Below are 19,684 nucleotides of genomic sequence, written 5' to 3' on the forward strand. Positions count from 1 at the left end.
TAAAAAAATCTATTCACTGGTGAACGGATGAAAAATTTAACGAAACGCACCTTACTTTATTAGTAGGTATAGATATAGATATATATATAGATATAGATATAGATATAGATTGATTACAGACGATATTATTCCAATTCATAACAAACAAGTTTGGGTCGATTCAATATGACCATTCCAACGTCACAGTCTTAATGTTGTTTTCAGACTATCGTTAACTTACGGATATCGGTAGATCCGGAAAACATGATCATTAATAACACTTGAGCTAGTTTTAGAGACGAGTCTATGAACTTTTATTTTATCCATTTATCATTTCAAACATGCATATGAGTTTTCTACTGAATTGCATATTTCAGGATTATAACAGTTATAGCATAAAATATAAACACTTAACTATGAATAAAAAATATAATGATACAATATTATTGTCTCTAGAGCATATTTTCAACGGCCATAAGTACTAATTGTACTATTTGTGATCACTAAGTTAGGCTTACTATTTTTCTCAAATGGCAGAAGGTTACTAACTGTACTAGTTAGTTTGTACTAATTGTACTATTTTGGCGGAAATTCATGCTCACGTTGACAGAAGGTTACCAATTGTACTCCTTGTAGTATTAATAATCACGTGCTTAGCTCACTATTTGGCAGCGATTTCTCTGTTGCGGAATGGAATTGCTATTTTTTAAGCTAGTAGAATCGTACATTTGAAGTACAACGTTGAATGACCAGCTTCGTTCTTGTGTCCACAGACCGCGTTCCATGGATCAATAGTGTGTCTACTTTAGAAGATAGCATTAGAGATGCCCTTACAACCGGCGCTAACCGCATGAAAATATGTTTTTTTTAACATTATTACAGACACAAGCGTTTATATACACGCGCATACACTCATCCTTATAAATGCATACACGCACACCTTATCTCTATGAGCATCTCCGAAAAATTAAGCTGGCATATCATCTTGAAATTTACAAAGTCATCGTAGGCACCTCATCGACGGGAACGTCTCCTCCCACTGAATGCGCATCGTCATAAAATCTGAAACAAATTCAAAAATAAATGCGAGGACCAGGATTTGAATCCTAGTGGACTGGGGATACCACAATCCCTCTAACCATCCAACCAAATATTGGTTCGCCGCATGAAAAGATGTTGAGAAATGTTTGCGTACACACGTAACCTGGGTTTGCGACGTCCTCCCAAACAAGGTTGTCAGAATAGCGATTTTGAATCGGACCGGAGCTTCGATGGTAGGATCGCAAATCGTAGAATCTTCACTATCAGGATCGTAGGAACGTAGATTCTAAGAACTAAAATTGTAGAATCAGAGGGATAATCTTGGATCGTAAAGTCATAGAATCATATAGCAGAATCATGATTCTGACAACCTTGCTCCCAAAAGTGCGATCAAATAAGGCAGAGCCAATTGAAGAAATTAGCAAAAGAAACCATGCAATGCATCGAAATAAACTATACCACACTTCTCTAACTAAATGATCATGACTCAAGATCTTAATAGGTCCACGTCCTTTATTTCAATACATGGTATCCATATGCGTTGCCACTTATATATCCTCCTTATCACCCTCGCTGATGATGGCCTTGGTGCTCACACAACCAGAACGAGTTTGAATGTTCTCAATCATAAGACATATCTCTGCATAAGATGAGAAGTCTGCTTTTTTGTGAGGTTTTGACAAGGTGTGCATGCGTGGTTATAGCTCGTTTCTTTTGTCTCCAATCTTGATTTTGCTGAGGTGTTCATTTCTAATTTGGATCGACGCTTATGTGAAAGGGAGACGGACCATGTGCTATTGGTTAATGTTGCACCCTAAATAGCAATTTTTAAATAGTTAACATGTAACATAGCATCATATTCAGTTTCTACACAATTTTTAATCAAATTTCACATATAACATGTTAAATTTAAAGTTAGGGTTCAAAATATATGAATTTTTTAAAGCATTTGATATATATTGTGGATTGATTAACCCAAATATCAGGGGTTCTCATGCAAAAGCAAAAAATTAACATGGGTTAATTACCAAAAACATCAGTGTGTTTTTTGCTAAAGCAAAAAAAATCTAGCTTTAAACTCAATTGCAGGTTGATTAGCGAAACATCACAAAATATCCTGTAAAATAGCATGACGGATCAAAAATATCGCCTTCTTTTATAAGTGGATATAGATTAATCCATAGGTGTCGGTGTGCACAACGTGAGTTCACCGCTCCCACGAGAAAGGGGATGACTGTGTAGAGTACTGTGTAGTCCCTTTACTATAGACTTTATTGGAGAATTTTAGGTAGTATACTGACCTAATTTGTGCAATTCCAATCGCACCACAGCTGCCATTAGGGCATTCCAATGTCGACCTTCGAATTGTCCGGACCACGCGGTTCGGATATATTTTGCCATCCAATGCGGTTATGTATTTGTCTTCTTAGCTCCGGACATTATTCTTCCGGGGGGAGGGGGGCTTTGTGGCCATCGAGACCGTGGCCACGCAAGCGTTCGACATCCCAAACCATCGATGAGCACCGACGCGTGGATGAGCAACTTGCCGCCACACGGCTATCATGTCAAACGTGGACGTGGACGAGCAGGTAGCACTGCTCGACTCCTACCGCTCCTTCCACGACATCCTCCGCGACCTCCATTAAGCGGAGTTAGAAGTCGCCTTCAAGGAAATTGACGAGGCAGCGGACAAGGACGACGTCGCGAGCTCCCCCTCGACCGCACCCCGCCGCCACAACGATGAAGCTAATACATCCGCGGGCGCCACCGGTGGCGAGAAAGAGTAGAGCATGGGAGGATGCCGGCGCTCGGGTCCCAAGATGTCCACCACTCCTCCCATTCCGTTGAAGCCAAGCTTGGCGGGCTCTTCATCGCCGGCCGATTAACAGAAAGCAAGTTGCGGAGGCGAATAGCTTTGGTCGCCGACACTCATGGCCGATTGTACATGGGGAATGGGCACCAACGATCATTTAGACTAACTTTAGAGTACGGTTAATTTCAAAACTTCAAATATGTCGAAATATAATGAATTTGCTCCGATTTAGATGAAAAGCTTCTGGCTTTATGTAAGATTTACCCAAGTATGAATGAATTTTGTCTGGTTCTTTTAAATATGTAACAAATTTGTTCACTTTCGCTAAATTTCCTCTGAAATGTAACCAGACATTTGCGGTTATGGTTGGATAGTCGTCGGCTCCCGCATCCGTGTCGACGGACTGGCCCCTCTCGATTCATGGACGAATGTAGTGTCCGTTTTGAAAGTCAACATTGGATATGTCCTCATCAAAAGTTGGATCAACCCCCTATGGGGCGACAGGCGGGTGCATTGATTTCCACGAATCCCACGCAAAAGTTAGCACCACGTTGCTCTTTCCATCGGAAGATTAAGCCATGTTTAGTTGTCCAACAATATATATCAAATGTTCTACTCAGATCATCTCCGACGAGGACCTCAAAATGTCCTTATACATCCGGACTAAGCTGTTCGGCCATAGTTTATCATCTAATGTGGACGCCTATTTGTTCATGGACACGCCCGCTTGACCGAATTTTCGTAAACCAGGCCAAATTGGGGAACTTCACAGGACTTCGAACCACCGCCACGTAGGACTTCAGCACCCCCGATCAACTCAAATCCCGCTTCCGGACTATTTATCTTTCACCCCGCCCATGCCCCCCTTTGCCCTGCTTTCGCATCCTTCTCGTCCGACGTCGTCATTATATCTCTCCGTCGGCCTCCCAGACTTTGCCGGACGTTCATAGCCACAGCCGACGCACCCACGCGCCCGCCCTGGACAACACCGCCGTCCAACTAGGCTTCGTCCGTAGCCAGGTACCCTTCACCCCGACGCCGTCCATAGCAGATAGTACACCTGACAGGTATTCAGACAAATGCCATCGAGTTTTTTTGTTGAACTTTTTCTTGTTCCTAAAATAAGCACTATGACGGGGTACTCAATGATGGAGGATGAGTTGTTGCGCGATGCTTGAAAGGTCGTATATGTAGACTTTGTAGTTATGATACAAGGGGGTTCGACCTTTTTGACAAAACATGCATGATTCATTCATGAGCAAAAGCATTTCGCGCCCTACGACTTGCATGTGATCCATGATCGCAATGTGAAGTCACTAGCCCATTGATGGTACACCATCTCCAACTCCCTCACGTGGTGCGATTGCACAAATGGAGAGAAGGTGGCCACCGGTCTCGCAACCATTAAGACCGGAACTTTTTTTCTTCTTGTTGCTTCACATGTTGGTCAATTTGATTAATTCAATGTTGCAACTTGATAATCACTGCCTGTTGTCTTATATAAGACCTGTGATGGATCCTTCAATAAACAATAAGCAAGTTTAGAAAGCCAACGAGATAGCTAACTAGCCGTAGTACTCCGCGTTTAGCGATCGACGTACGTACGTCCATGGCAACTGAGGGAGTCCTGGATTAGGGGGTGTTCGGGTAGCCGGACCATACCTTCAGCCGGACTCTAGGACTATGAAGATACAAGATTGAAGACTTCGTCCCGTGTCCAGATGGGACTTTCCTTGGCGTGGAAGGCAAGCTTGGCGATGCGGATATTCAAGATCTCCTATCATTGTAACCGACTTTGTGTAACCCTAAACCTCTCCGGTGTCTATATAAACCGGAGGGTTTTAGTCCATAGGACAACTTCATCATACAACAATCATACCATAGGCTAGCTTTTAGGGTTTAGCCTCCTTGATCTCGTGGTAGATCTACTCTTGTACTACCCATATCATCAATATTAATCAAGTAGGACGTAGGGTTTTATCTCCATCAAGAGGGCCCGAACCTGGTTAAAACATCGTGTTCCTTGCCTCCTGTTACCATCCGGCCTAGACGCACAGTTCGGGACCCCCTACCCGAGATCCGCCGGTTTTGACACCGACATTGGTGCTTTCATTGAGAGTTCCTCTGTGTCATCGCCTTAGGGCCCGATGGCTCCTTCGATCATTAACAACGATGCAGTCCAGGGTGAGACTTTTCTCCCCGGATAGATCTTCGTCTTTGGCGGCTTCGCACTGCGGGCCAAGTCGCTTGGCCACCTTGAGAAGATCGAAAGCTACGCCCCTGGCCATCAGGTCAGGTTTGGAAGCCTAAACTACACGGCTGAAATCCGCGGGGACTTGATCTTCGACGGATTCGAGCCACAGCCAAGCGCGCCGCACTGTCTCGATGGGCATGATATAGCTCTGCCGCCGAACAACGCCTTGGAGGCCGCACACGCATCGGTTCTGACCATTGATTCAGAGCCTACTGCGCCGATCGAGGATCAGCGGTTGGACGCTGCCTCAGGGGCTGCGATCTCAGAGGCGATCGAGCCAAACTCCAGCCCCGCACTCCGCATGGCCCTTGACTCCGAGGAGCCGGATTCCTTTCCGAACTCCGAGCCCCCCGCGCCCCTGCCGATCGAATCCGATTGGGCGCCGATAATGGAGTTCACCGCCGCAGACATCTTTCAGCACTCGCCCTTCGGCGACATCCTGAATTCGCTAAAGTCTCTCTCTTTATCAGGAGAGCCCTGGCCGGACTATGGTCAGCAAGGATGGGATTCGGATGATGAAGAAATTCAAAACCCACCCACCACCCACTTCGTAGCCACTGTCGATGACTTAACCGACATGCTCGACTTCGACTCCGAAGACATCGATGGTATGGATGACGATGCAGGAGACAACCAAGAACCAACGCCTATAGGGCATTGGACAGCCACCTCATCTCACGATGTGTACATGGTGGATACCCCTAAAGGAAGCAACAACGAGGAAAACGGGGATGGAAAGAGTGATCGATCTCTCGAAAAACAATCAAAGCGTCGGCGTAAACGCCGACCCAAGCCCCGCCTCGATAAAGAACCAGCCATAGAGCAGGATGAGCCGGTAGACGACGAGCATGCCTTAGAGCAACCGTCCCAACAGGACAACCCGGATAGAGAAACCGAACATCCCTCCCCTGGTGAAAATGGCATTCCGGACGACCCTACGCCGGACAAGCCCACGAAGCAGAAGAACCTCCACAAAAGGCTCGTTGCAACCGCAAGCAGCCTGAAAAAGCATAAGCGGAAGCTAAAAACGGCGGAAGATGCACTCAGGATCAGATGGAGTAAAGTAATCAATACCGCAGACAAATACGGCGACAGTCACCGCACTAAAAGCTATCCGAAGAGAAAGCTACTGCCTGAATTCGACGAGGAGGCCTTAGAGCCCTCGCATTCCAAAAGTGAGAAAGCCACATGGTCGGATAGACGACCCCATGGCCAGCATAAAGCGGCAGGCAGCGCCGCACTTAAGCCGGCATGCGACCCACTTAAGGATTCAAATCATGGCCCAGCCAGGTCCATTTACGGGCCAAGAAAGCAAGCTCTTGTAAGCAATGCAGTAAAGCCATTATCAGAATCCGGCACACCCAAATACAGGGGTGCCGCACACCCCCTATGTTTCACCGATGAGGTCCTGGATTATGAATTTTCAGCGGGATTCAAACCCGTAAACATAGAGGCATATGATGGAACAACAGACCCTGGAGTCTGGATCGAGGATTATATCCTCCACATACATATGGCTAGAGGAGATGACCTCCACGCCATAAAATACTTACCCCTCAAGCTTAAAGCGCCAGCCGGGCATTGGCTCAAAAGTCTTCCTGAAAACACAATCGAAAGTTGGGAAGAGCTCGAGGACGCTTTCCGAGCAAATTTTCAAGGGACCTATGTCCGCCCTCCGGATGCAGACGATCTTAGTCACATAACTCAACAGCCAGGAGAGTCAGCTCGGCAATTCTGGAATAGATTTCTTACTAAAAAAATCAGATAGTCGACTGTCCGGACGCTGAAGCCTTAGCGGCTTTTAGGCATAATGTCCGAGACGAATGGCTCGCCAGACACCTCGGCCAAGAAAAGCCAAGAACAATGGACGCACTAACAAGCCTCATGACCCGCTTTTGCGCAGGAGGGGACAGCTAGTTGGCAAGATGCAGCACTAGTGACCCAAGTACATCCGAAACTAGGGATGAAAATGGAAAACCACGACGCAATAAGGACCATCGCCGGACTAAGGAAAAAAGTCCGAAGAGCACGGCAGTCAATGCTGGATTCAAAAGCTCACGGCAGAATCAGAGAAAGCCGCCCCTCCAAGATAACAGGGACGACCTATCCAACCTAAACAAAATCTTGGATAGGATATGTCAAATACACAGCACTCCCGGAAAAGCCTGCTAACCATACCCACAGAGATTTTTGGGTTTTCAAACAATCCGGCAGACTCAACGCCGAACACAAGGGGCTCGACACACGAAGCGAGGATGAGGATGAACCCCAAAAGCAGAGTACCAGGAATTCTTGCGCGTACCTGGACACTAGGGGCTCATACCTCAGAGCGTTACCTCGCCCGCTCTCATAAAGACCGAATACCTTAGGGAGTGTTCGGCGTCGCGAGTTTGGCCTTATATGCATCAGCTCCGAGTCATGATTTTGGTCAAATGTTGGGTTGCCTGGCTCCTATGTTAGGCCGCCTTACGTTCCGCTCTATCGGCTAAGGCGGCACCAGGAGAACTACTGCGATTGTGCCCTGGTTCGGCCAGGCGAGCACCTCAGTAGAGAAAGCCGAAAACCGACTGTCATGATATGGCGTGAGACTGGTCAGCCACTCGATGACTCTCCGGAATCTGTAGGATTCCTACGCATTGACGAAGGGCCGTTTCCCGGCCAGGCACATACGCGCCCCGAATTCGGGCGAGCGCAGTCGCCACCAGGGGCTACCTAAATAGTCCCATTGTCAAGCTCCAATGGCTAAGTGAAAGTGTTAAAGCATTATAGTACGGTTGCCTAGCTCGCTGCGCTATCACCTCCTTTGTAGGACCAAGACGTTGGATTAAGTGTGAAAATGCGCCTTCTGCGAGCACCCCCGCACTATGTGCGTGGGGGCTGAAGCCAACGACTGCAATCTTTCAGATTTTGTATATATATATCTTAAAACGGCCGCATAGGAGGTGTTCCAAATACTTGAAGGCACAAGTATAAAAGGCTACTACAATTCATCAAAATATTGCTTTATAATTACATATGCTATCAGAACATAGCATCCTTCGAGCACTGTGTCTCTATTACACGAGCGCCTTCAAGGACTTCCTGAAAATAGTGCTCGGAGGGTACTCGACTTTTGTCTGAATCTCGGGATGCAACAACGGTGGTCTCCATCTCTGCCCAGTATGTCTTGACACGGGCAAGAGCCATCCGTGCGCCCTCTATGCGTGCTGACCTCTTCATCGCATTGATACGTGGCACCGCGTCAAGGAATTGCTGCACCAAGCTGAAATAACTCTTCGGCTCTGATCTCTCCGGCCACAGATGACCCATGACGTACTTCATGGCGAGTCCGGACAATCTATTCAGTTCGGCCCATTGAGCCAGACGATCGTCCACTGCCAGTGGACGCTCTGAATTCTGGAACTACGACCAGAAAAGCCTTTCCACTTCGCGATCTTCTTGATCTCGAAAGTATTCGATCGCATCAGCAGCACTCGCTGCCAAATCCAGATAGGTGTCCTCCGCACTCCACATCCGGTCCAACGAAGCAAACTTCGGATCGCAAAACTTCCTCCGCAGCATAAAGGGCTTTCCAGCCGCAATCTGTCCGGCCTGACGCAACTCCTCCTTCACAGCTCTCATCGTAGAGCGAGCGTCCTTGGCATCAGCAAAGGCCTTCTCTAAGTCCGTTTGTCTCGCCCGGTCTTCTTTCTCAAGAAACTTGCAACGGTCAGCAGCACTTTTTAACTTCACAGCCATCACGGCCATCTCCTTCTTGCTTCGGCAGTGAGCAGCCTGTTCGGCTCTCAGCTCTTCAAGGGCCTTCTCGGCAGCCGCATCACTTTTCCTGGCTTGTTCCTTAGCTCGGGCAAGTTCCGCCCAAAGACTCTCCACGGCGGCCGCACCATCTGCGTTAAGCACACACATTGTAAGATACTGGCCTAAAGCTCCTCTTACCAGATGCTGCCCGAGGAATTGCATACCTTGAGCCTCATCAAGCCGCTCGTTGACGAGCGCGATGTCGGCATCTGCCACGTCAAGTTGCCGCTTTAGTTCGGCAAAATCATCAGTTCGGCTCGATTCCGGACATTTCGCCACCTGTATACAAAGGCGACATTTTAGACCTGGGATTATGATCCTCTGCACGCCGTCAATTTTGACAACGCATAGAGTCTCAGGGGCTACTATCTACACAGGGCGCATCTTGTTTATGCGCAACTGACAAAGAAGTACATTATCAAACGTACCTCAAAACCCGTCAGCAAACTTCTGATGGCCTCATGCAATCCGCTTTCCGCAGACGAAATCCTTCCAATCACCGTACCCATCAATGCACGGTGCTCCTTTGAGATAGAAGCTCGCCCCAGCAGAATCATCAACTCCTCCGACCGCGCATCGGACGGTGCCGGACTCGTCCTATGACCTCCATCGAACGCCGGACACGGAGAACCTTGGGGGGACATATGGCTACCTTCCAACCCTGCCGGATTCGGAGAAACCCTCCGCGACGACACCTCAGGGTCGCCCGCCTCGCCAGGCGGTACGGTAGGGGGAGGCGTTTCACTCTCCATCATCTCCGAAAGAAGATCCCCTGAAGACGAGCTCTGCTGAGAAGGGCCGAGGTCCGAGCTACAAAGTAAAATGTCGGTGAATCTTCTCAGATAAAAAGCAAGGATTCCTCTCATCCCTCTAAAGGAAAATCTTTCTCTACTTATGGCTCGCTGGAGGGCTGATCCGTTTGAGGGCGTAGTTCGGCCGAGGATCTCCCCGGCGTCGGACCCTCTGACAAGGACTTTTTCCCCCGCTTTGAGACCATGGTCTCCGGGTCGTCAGAGGCGGCCCTCTTCTTCCCCTTAGGAGAGGAATTGTCGGTTCTTCCCTTTGGAGCAGCCTCCTTCGAGGAGGGCATAGTTTCCTTGTCCTCCCCCTCACTTCCCTCCAAAGGCACGATCTTCAACATCCTGACTAGCACGGGATCCGCCCTGGTCTCAGGAAGGGGAGTCGGACACCTGATCAGCTTTGCCTTCGCTATCCACTCCTGTTTAAAAGGACAGCTCTTTTAGGGGCAAATTTATGACAATTTTACGGATAGCGAGTCCAGGCACAAGGTTACTTACTTGAGTATCCGGGTGATTGCAGCTTAAACCTGCGTCCTCGGTCAAATCCGGACACATTGCTTGTGATCCGAAGAACATTTTATACATCTCCACGGGCGTTGCACCCATAAAATGCTGGAGAGCTCGTGGTCCCTCCGGATTAAACTCCCAGAGACGAAGGGAGCAACGTTTGCCGGGTAGTGTTCGGCGAATCAGCATGACCTGCGTCACCTTGACCAGGTTGAGGTCTCTTTCTAAGAGATCCCTAATGCGGCCCTGCAACAAGGGCATGTCTTTGGATAACCCCCAATCTAATCCTTTGTTTCCCATGACGCTAGCCGTGGTGGGGGACCCGAGCGAAAGGCAGGAGGCGCCACCCACTTGGTGCTCCTGGGAGCGGTGATATAGAACCACTCTCGTTGCCACAAGCCGAGCTCCTCTTGAAAGGAGCCCTTGGGCCATGGAGCATCAGCATTCTTACTTATGATAGCGCCTCCGCACTCTGCGTGCCGTCCCTCGATCATCTTCGGCTCCACTCCAAAAGTCTTGAGCCATAACCTGAAGTGAGGAGTAATACGGAGGAACGCTTCGCACACAACGATGAATGAGGAAATGTGGAGGATGGACTCCAGAGCTAAGTCATGAAATTCCAGCCCATAATAGAACATCATCCCCGTCACGAAGGGATCCATCGGGAAGCCTAACCCCCGAAGGAAGTGAGACTTGAACACTATGCTCTCACTGGGCTGGGGACTGGGAATAGCCTGCCTTTGAGCAGGCAACCTATGCAAAATTTCGGCGGTCAAGAACTTAGCCTCTCTCAACTTTAGCACGTCCTCCTCCGTGACAGAGGAGGGCATCCATCGGCCCTGAAGGTCAGAACCGGACATTGTCGAAGGTCCGAAGCGCCTGGAATCTGGAGCCTAGGGTGTTGGAACTCGAGGCGACAGGCGAACTTGTTTTGAGATTGGAGAAAAGGAGTAAGGCCTTGGTCTCTTTATAAGAGGTTGAATACCAGGAGCCCTCCCTGTAACCGTTTGGGACTCGCCTTTAATTGAGAAGACATGCTAACGGGCACGATTGGGTTACCCACGTCCGTATTGATGAGAATCCCGTAAATAAAGGGGACACGATCTCTGCTTTGACAAGACGTGCCAAGGAAACCGCCTCGCAAAACACACTGAGGTGGAAAAGTGAAAACGATTCGAATAAAGGCTTGGCCGTAGTGTGATGTCACGCTGCGGAATACATCAGCAGATTAGATTGGTATTAATATTATTCTCTCTGTGGCAATATGTGGAAACTTATTTTGCAGAGCCGGACACTACTCTTGGTGTTTACAAACTTTTATGAAGAATTTGGAGGAGGAACCCGCCTTGCAATGCCGAAGACAATCTACGCGCCGGACTCGTCGTCATTGAAGCCTGGTTCAGGGGCTACTGAGGGAGTCCTGGATTAGGGGGTGTTCGGGTAGCCGGAACATACCTTCAGACGGACTGCAGGACTATGAAGATACAAGATTGAAGACTTCGTCCCGTGTCCAGATGGGACTTTCCTTGGCGTGGAAGGCAAGCTTGGCGATGCGGATATTCAAGATCTCCTACCATTGTAACTGACTTTGTGTAACCCTAACCCTCTCCGGTGTCTATAGAAACCGGAGGGTTTTAGTCCGTAGGACAACTTCATCATACAACAATCATACCATAGGCTAGCTTTTAGGGTTTAGCCTCCTTGATCTCGTGGTAGATCTACTCTTGTACTACCCATATCATCAATATTAATCAAGCAGGACGTAGGGTTTTACCTCCATCAAGAGGGCCCGAACCTGGGTAAAACATCGTGTTCCTTGCCTCCTGTTACCATCCGGCCTAGACGCACAGTTCGGGACCCCCTACCCGAGATCCGCCGGTTTTGACACCGACAGCAACCGTCCAGCAGATCCGTCACGCGCAGCGCTCGGACAGCCCGGCGGCCGTGCTTGCAATCGGCACAGCGAACCCGGCGAGCTGCATGCTCCAGAACGACTACGCTGACTACTACTTCCGCGTCACCAACAGCGAGCACCACGCCGACCTCAAGGACAAGCTCAAGAGAATCTGTAAGACCATGCATGCCCCGCACCTGCAGCGTAAACCTAACCTAGTAACCTATAAACGTATCAGCCTACGTTTCCAATTTCCAAATGCATGCATATTTGCGGTGAGCTACTATGTAAAATGTTCTCCTGTCCAGGTAAGAATTCGGGCATCGAGAGGCGCTACGTGCACCTCTACGAGGAGCTCCTCGGTGCGCACCCAGACTTCAGCGACCGCGCGCTGCTGACCCTCGACGCGCGGATAGACATGGCCTCGGCCGCGGTGCCCGAGCTCGCCGTGTCCGCCGCGGCCAGGGCCATCGCCGAGTGGGGGCGCCCGGCCGCCGACGTCACACACCTCGTCTTCAGCACATACTCCGGTGGGAAGGCCCCAGCGCCGACCTCCGCCCGGCGTCGCTGCTCGGCCTCCGTCCCACCGTGTCCCGCACCATCCTCAACCTCAACGGCTGCTCCGGTGGCGGCAGGGCACTGCAGCTCGCCAAGGAGCTCACCGAGAACAACCGCGGCGCGCGCGTCCTTGTGGCCTACTCCGAGCTCACCCTCATCGGGTTCTACGGGCCCAGGAGGGTCGCCTCGACACCATCCTCGGCAACGGCATATTCGGCGACTGCGCAGGCGCCATCATCGTCGGCGCCGACCCCGTCGACTGCATTGAGCGCCCGCTGTTCGAGATGGCCTTCGCCACGCAGACAACGATACCGGAGACTGAGAACGAGATCACCACACGGCTCACGAAAGGCGGCCTCGACTTCCACGTCTCCATCCGGGTGCCGAAGCTGCTGAAGAGCAACATCGAGCGATGTCTGATCGACACGTTCGAATCTATTGGGATCAGTGCTGAGTGGAACGATCTCTTCTGGGCGATCCACCCTGGTGGCCGTGCGATTTTGGACCACGTTGAGCAACTGCTCGGGCTGGGCGTCGAGAAGCTGGTGGCGAGTCGACGGGTGCTGAGAGAGTACGGGAACATGAGTGCCACCACGGTGATCTTCGTGCTCGATGAGCTGCGCCGGCATAGGGCAAGGGGAGAAGAGGTGGCCGAGTGGGGTGTGATGATGGCGTTCGGTCCGGGGATCACAATCGAGACCATGGTGCTGCACGCTGCAGGCAGCCTCAAGGAAAACTAGCTATTCTTAAAGAGCAACTGAATCATATGTTTCTGGAGGTTGTGTAGTAACTTGGTGATCTTGGACTGGGCTAGGTTGCTGCAGCAGACACCAAACATGAAGGGTAGACTTATAAGAAACAGCCAACTCTACCTCAAAATAAAATAAAATAAAATAAGAAAGAGCCAACTTAACATGGCTATGTGCATCGACATTGGAGTTTCTCCCTTCATTTATCTTTATTCTATAGCGGTGGCTTTGCCTTGTCTATTAATCAAGGAGAGAATAGAGTTTTACAAGTGTCCCTCAAAACATAACATGGCGATTACTCGCGCAATACAATTTGTCTTAGTTTTTTAGGACCAGTGGTGACCCATAGTTTCACCTCGTCAAAGATGATGTTCAACAAGATTGGTGGCAGGGCACACTTATGCCGAAAGACGCATAAGTTCTCTCGTCCATATTTTCCAAGAGACAAGTATGGTGAGGAAGATCATGGCTCGACTGTTTGGTTTTGCATGCATGCTCTCTTGTCCCACCAATCCTTCAAAAAGCCCTCCAAATGCCAAGTGAATGTATCCATGTGTACAAGGCCTAGCTTCTCTCTTGTCCCACCAATCCTTGAAGGAGCCCTCCAAATGCCAAGTGGATGTATTCATGTGTACAAGGCCTAGCTTCTCGATGACCAATCTCCAAAATTCAAGGGTGTAGCACACTTGAAGGATAGATGAGCTCCGGTTTCTTATTCCCTTTTACAAAGAGGATAAAGTCCACAATTTGCTCACCGACATCTTTCAAACTAATAGGCGTTCCAAGTCTGATCTTGCAATGCCAACCAACCAAAAAAATTGTCTTTTGGAGGGGCCCAAACTATGAGATCCATGGAGGAGTGGGTCATGCCAAGGAATTGAGTCTTATAGGCGGTAGACGCTGAATAGACCCCATCATTCGAGTGCTTCCAAACCGTGTCGTCCTCGGTTTGCTCTTAATGGTGAACCAGCACTTGTGAACATAGTATTTTTCCAGTGATTTAGCTATGAACAAAGCACTGCTTTGTGCACATGCATCCAAACATCCAATGTAATGTAAAAATTCAACTTTGGACACCTCATAGCATCAAGACTGAAATAGGAACACAATCTGGACAAAGCACCTCGCTCTATGTCACTTGGCCCATCAGTATTTATCATGGTATGTTACAAAATTGCTAGTAGAAGCAAATCTGTATATTTTAAGCCAATATAGGCCAGATTGGTAGAACCGTATGTCAATTTTTTTTTCAAAATACGACGCGTTCTGCATCAAATTGGCAGAATTTCGCTCAGGGCACACCCTGACAAGGCCGGTCCATGTAGCGGGTACGGTTTCTGTAACGAGCTGGTACAATAGCGGCTTGGGCCCTATAATGTTCTTTTTCATCCGGCATTTTTTAAACGTGGGATGATAACCCACAAGTATAGGGGATCGCAACCGTTTTCGAGGGTAAAGTATTCAACCCAAATTTATTGATTTGACACAAGGGGAGCCAAAGAATATTCTCAAGTATTAGCAGCTGAGTTGTCAATTCAACCACACCTGGAAACTTAATATCTGCAGCAAAGTGTTTAATAGCAAAGTAATATGATAGTAGTGGTAATGGTGGTAAAAGGTAACGGTAGCCAAAGTAATATTTTTGGTGTTTTGTAGTGATGATAACTATAGCAATGGAAAAGTAAATAAGCATAGAACAATATATGGAAAGCTCGTAGGCAATGGATCGGTGATGGAGAATTATGCCGGATGCGGTTCATCATGTAACAGTCATAACCTAGGGGGACACAGAACTAGCTCCAGTTCATCAATGTAATGTAGGCATGTATTCCGAATATAGTCATACGTGCTTATGAAAAAGAACTTGCATGACATCTTTTGTCCTACCCTCCCGTGGCAGCGGGGTCCTATTGGAAACTAAGGGATATTAAGGCCTCCTTTTAATAGAGTATCGGAACAAAGCATTAACACATAGTGAATACATGAACTCCTCAACCTACGGTCGTCACCGGTAAGTATCCCGATTATTGTCACTTCGGGGTTAACGGATCATAACACATAATAGGTGACAATAGACTTGCAAGATAGGATCAAGAACTCTCATATATTGATGAAAACATAATAGGTTCAGCTCTGAAATCATGGCACTCGGGCCCTAGTGACAAGCATTAAGCATAGTAAAGTCATAGCAACATCAATCTTAGAACATAGTGGATACTAGGGATCAAACCCTAACAAAACTAACTCGATTACATGATAAATCTCATCCAACCCATCACTGTCCAGCAAGCCTGCGATGGAATTACTCACGCACGGCGGTGAGCATTATGAAATTGGTGATGGAGGATAGTTGATGATGACGATGGCGATGGATTCCCTTCTCTGGAGCCCCGAACGGACTCCAGATCAGCCCTCCCGAGAGAGTTTAGGGCTTGGCGGCGGCTCCATATCGTAAAAAATGATGAATCCTTCTCCCTGGTTTTTTCTCCCCGAAAGTGAATATATGGAGTCCAGGTTGAGGTCGGTGGAGTGTCAGGAGGCCCACGAGGCAAGGGGGCGCGCCTAGGGGGTAGGGCGCGCCCCCACCCTCATGGACAGGTGGAGGCCCCCCTGACATGGATCTTCCTTCCAGTATTTATTATATATTCCAAAATAATTATCCGTTGATTTTCAGGTCATTCCAAGAACTTTTATTTCTGCACACAAATAACACCATGGCAATTCTGCTGAATACTGCGTCAGTCCGGGTTAGTTCTATTCAAATCATGCAAGCTAGAGTCCAAAACAAGGGCAAAACTGTTTGGAAAAGTAGATACGACGGAGACGTATCAACTCCCCCAAGCTTAAACCTTTGCTTGTCCTCAAGCAATTCAGTTGATAAACTAAAAGTGATAAAGAAAAACTTTTAAAAACTCTGTTTGCTCTTGTTGTTGTAAATATGTAAAGCCAGCATTCAAGTTTTCAGTAAAGATTATGAACTAATGATACGTCTCCAACGTATCTACTTTTCCAAACACTTTTTCCCTTGTTTTGGACTCTAACTTGCATGATTTGAATGGAACTAACCCGGACTGACGCTGTTTTCAGCAAAATTACCATGGTGTTGTTTATGTGCAGGAGCAAACGTTCTCGGAATGACCTGAAACTTCACGGAGACACTTTTCAGAAAATAAGAAAAATACCTGCCAAAGATGAAGGCCAGGGGGCCACCACCTTGCCACGAGGGTGGGGGGGCGCGCCCCCTACCTCATGGGCCCCCTGTTGCGTCTCTGACTCCAACTCCACCTCCATATATTGAGTTTCGGGGAGAAAAAAATCAAGGAGAAGAAATCATCGCGTTTTACGATATGGAGCCACCGCCAAGCCCTAAAACCTCTCGGGAGGGCTGATCTGGAGTCTGTTCGGGGCTCCAGAGAGGGGAATCCATCGCCATCATCATCATCAACCATCCTCCATCACCAATTTCATGATGCTCACCGCCGTGCGTGAGTAATTCCATCGTAGGCTTGCTGGACGGTGATGGGTTGGATGGGATCTATCATGTAATCGAGTTAGTTTTGTTAGGGTTTGATCCCTAGTGTCCACTATGTTCTGAGATTGATGTTGCTATGACTTTGCTATGCTTAATTCTTGTCACTAGGGCCCGAGTGCCATGATTTCAGATCTGAACCTATTATGTTTTCATCAATATATGAGTGTTCTTGATCCTATCTTGCAAGTCTATAGTCACCTATTATGTGTTATGAGCCGTTAACCCCGAAGTGACAATAATCGGGATATTTACCGGTGATGACCGTAGTTTGAGGAGTTCATGTATTCACTATGTGTTAATGCTTTGTTCCGGTTCTCTATTAAAAGGAGGCCTTAATATCCCTTAGTTTTCGTAAGGACCCCGCTGCCACGGGAGGGTAGGACAAAAATGTCGTGCAAGTTCTTTTCCATAAGCACGTATGACTATGTTTGGAATACATGCCTACATTTGGAGCTAGTTCTGTGTCACCCTAGGTTATGACTGTTACATGATGAACCGCATCCGGCATAATTCTCCATCACCGATCCATTGCCTACGAGCTTTCCATATATTGTTCTTCGCTTATTTACTTTTCCGTTGCTATTGCTATCATCACTACAAAATACCAAAAACATTACTTTTACTACCATTACCTTTTGTTACCGTTATCACCACTATCATATTACTTTGCTACTAAACACTTTGCTGCAGATATTAAGTTTCCAAGTGTGGTTGAATTGACAACTCAGCTGCTAATACTTGGGAATATTCTTTGGCTCCCCTTGTGTTGAATCAATAAATTTGGGTTGAATACTCTACCCTCGAAAACTGTTGCGATCCCTATACTTGTGGGTTATCAAGACTATTTTCTGGCGCCGTTGCCGGGGATCCAAAAACCAAGATCTATCCCTCAACTACGAGGGGAGGTAAGGAACTGCCATCTAGCTCTGCTCTTGATTCACCTTCTGTTATGAGTAAGTTTGCGACACCTACACCTGCTTCTGCTATTCGTTCTGATATGTCGCATGTTATTGATGATGCCGTTTCTGCTATGCATGATACTTATGATGAAACTACCTCTATGCCTGATACTACTATGCCACTTAGTGATTTTCTTGATGAACAACTTGCTAGGGCTAGAGAAATTGAAAATATTGAATCTGATGATACTGATGAAAGTGATGACAGTGATGATGAAGAACCACTTGCCATTCCTAAGGGTTATGTTTTTGATCAAGATGCTTCTTTAGCTATTTTAGCTTGCACAAATAGAACTGAACTTAAAAAATTACTAGCTAAATGGAGTAAGCAATCTCTAAATGATAGAATGATACCTGACCCTGCTTTTGCTACTTCACCTATCTTTGTTACTGATAAGGATTATGAATTCTCTGTTGATCCTGATATAATTACTTTGGTTGAATCTGATCCTTTTCATGGTTATGAATCTGAAACTATTGTGGCACATCTTACTAAACTGAATGATATAGCTACCCCGTTCACTAAAGATGAGAGAACTCGTTACTTTTATGTTCTTAAAATATTTCCGTTCTCATTAAAGGGTGATGCTAAGATATGGTTTAATTCTCTCGATCCTTGTTGTGTGCGTAGTCCCCAGGATATGATTTATTCTTTGAGTCACTTGGGATTTATATCTGCTTATCATTATGAAGAACATGAAAGACGCTAAAACAAAAATTTATCCCTCAACTACGAGGGGAGGTAAGGAACTGTCATCTAGCTCTGCACTTGATTCACCTTCTGTTTTGAGCAAGGTTGCGACACATATATCTGCTATTCATTCTGATATGTCGCATGTTATTGATGATGCCAATTATGCTATGCATGATACTTATGATGAAACTACTTCTATGCTTGATACTACTGTGCCACTTGGTGAATTTCTTGATGAACAACTTGCTAGGGCTAGAGAGAATGAAATTATTGAAACTGGTAATATTGATGAAAGTGATGATGAAGACTCTCCCCCTAGATATGAATTACCTGTTGTGCCCGAGGGCTATGTTATGGATGAAGAAACTGCTAGAGATTTTCTTGCTTGCAATGATAGGAGTGATCTTAAGAAATTATTAGCTAAGCTGAAACAAAAAACTTTGAATGCTAGAATGAAATATGATCCTGCTTATGCTACTTCACCTATCTTTGTTACTGATAAGGATTATGATTTCTCTGTTGATCCTGAGATAATTACTTTAGTTGAATCCGATACTTTCTATGGTTATGAATCTGAAACTGTTGTGGCACATCTTACTAAATTAAATGATATAGCCACCCTTTTCACTAATGATGAGAAAACTCGCTATTATTATAACCTTAAATTATTTCCGTTCTCATTAAAGGGTGATGCTAAGATATGGTTTAATTCTCTTGACCGTGGTTGTGTGCGTAATCCCCAGGATATGATTTATTACTTCTCTGCAAAATATTTCCCTGCTCATAAGAAACAAGCTGCTTTAAGGGATATATATAATTTTGTGCAAATTGAAGAAGAGAGTCTCCGCAAGCTTGGGGAGGCTTCTCCAATTACTTAATGCTTTGCCTGATCATCCTCTTAAGAAAAATGAAATACTTGATATCTTTTATAATGGACTAAGTGATGCCTCCAGAGATTACATGGATAGTTGTGCTGGTTTGGTTTTCAGGGAAAGAACACTGGATGAAGCTGAAATTCTATTGAATAATATGTTGACAAATGAAAATAATTGGACACCTCCAGAGCCTATTCCTGAGCCTATTCCTAAACCAACTGCGATGAAGAG

The 19,684-nt window shown here is 47.0% G+C and overlaps 1 pseudogene; it reads left to right on the forward strand.

Moving 5' to 3' along the window:
* Positions 1 to 2,818: 2,818 nt before the first annotated feature.
* Positions 2,819 to 13,384, forward strand: LOC125505947 (bisdemethoxycurcumin synthase-like; annotated as a pseudogene).
* Positions 13,385 to 19,684: the final 6,300 nt, after the last annotated feature.

This window comes from Triticum urartu, chromosome 5A (genome assembly GCF_056163025.1).
Source record: "Triticum urartu cultivar PI428250 chromosome 5A, HENAU_Tu73, whole genome shotgun sequence".
NCBI lineage: Eukaryota > Viridiplantae > Streptophyta > Magnoliopsida > Poales > Poaceae > Triticum > Triticum urartu.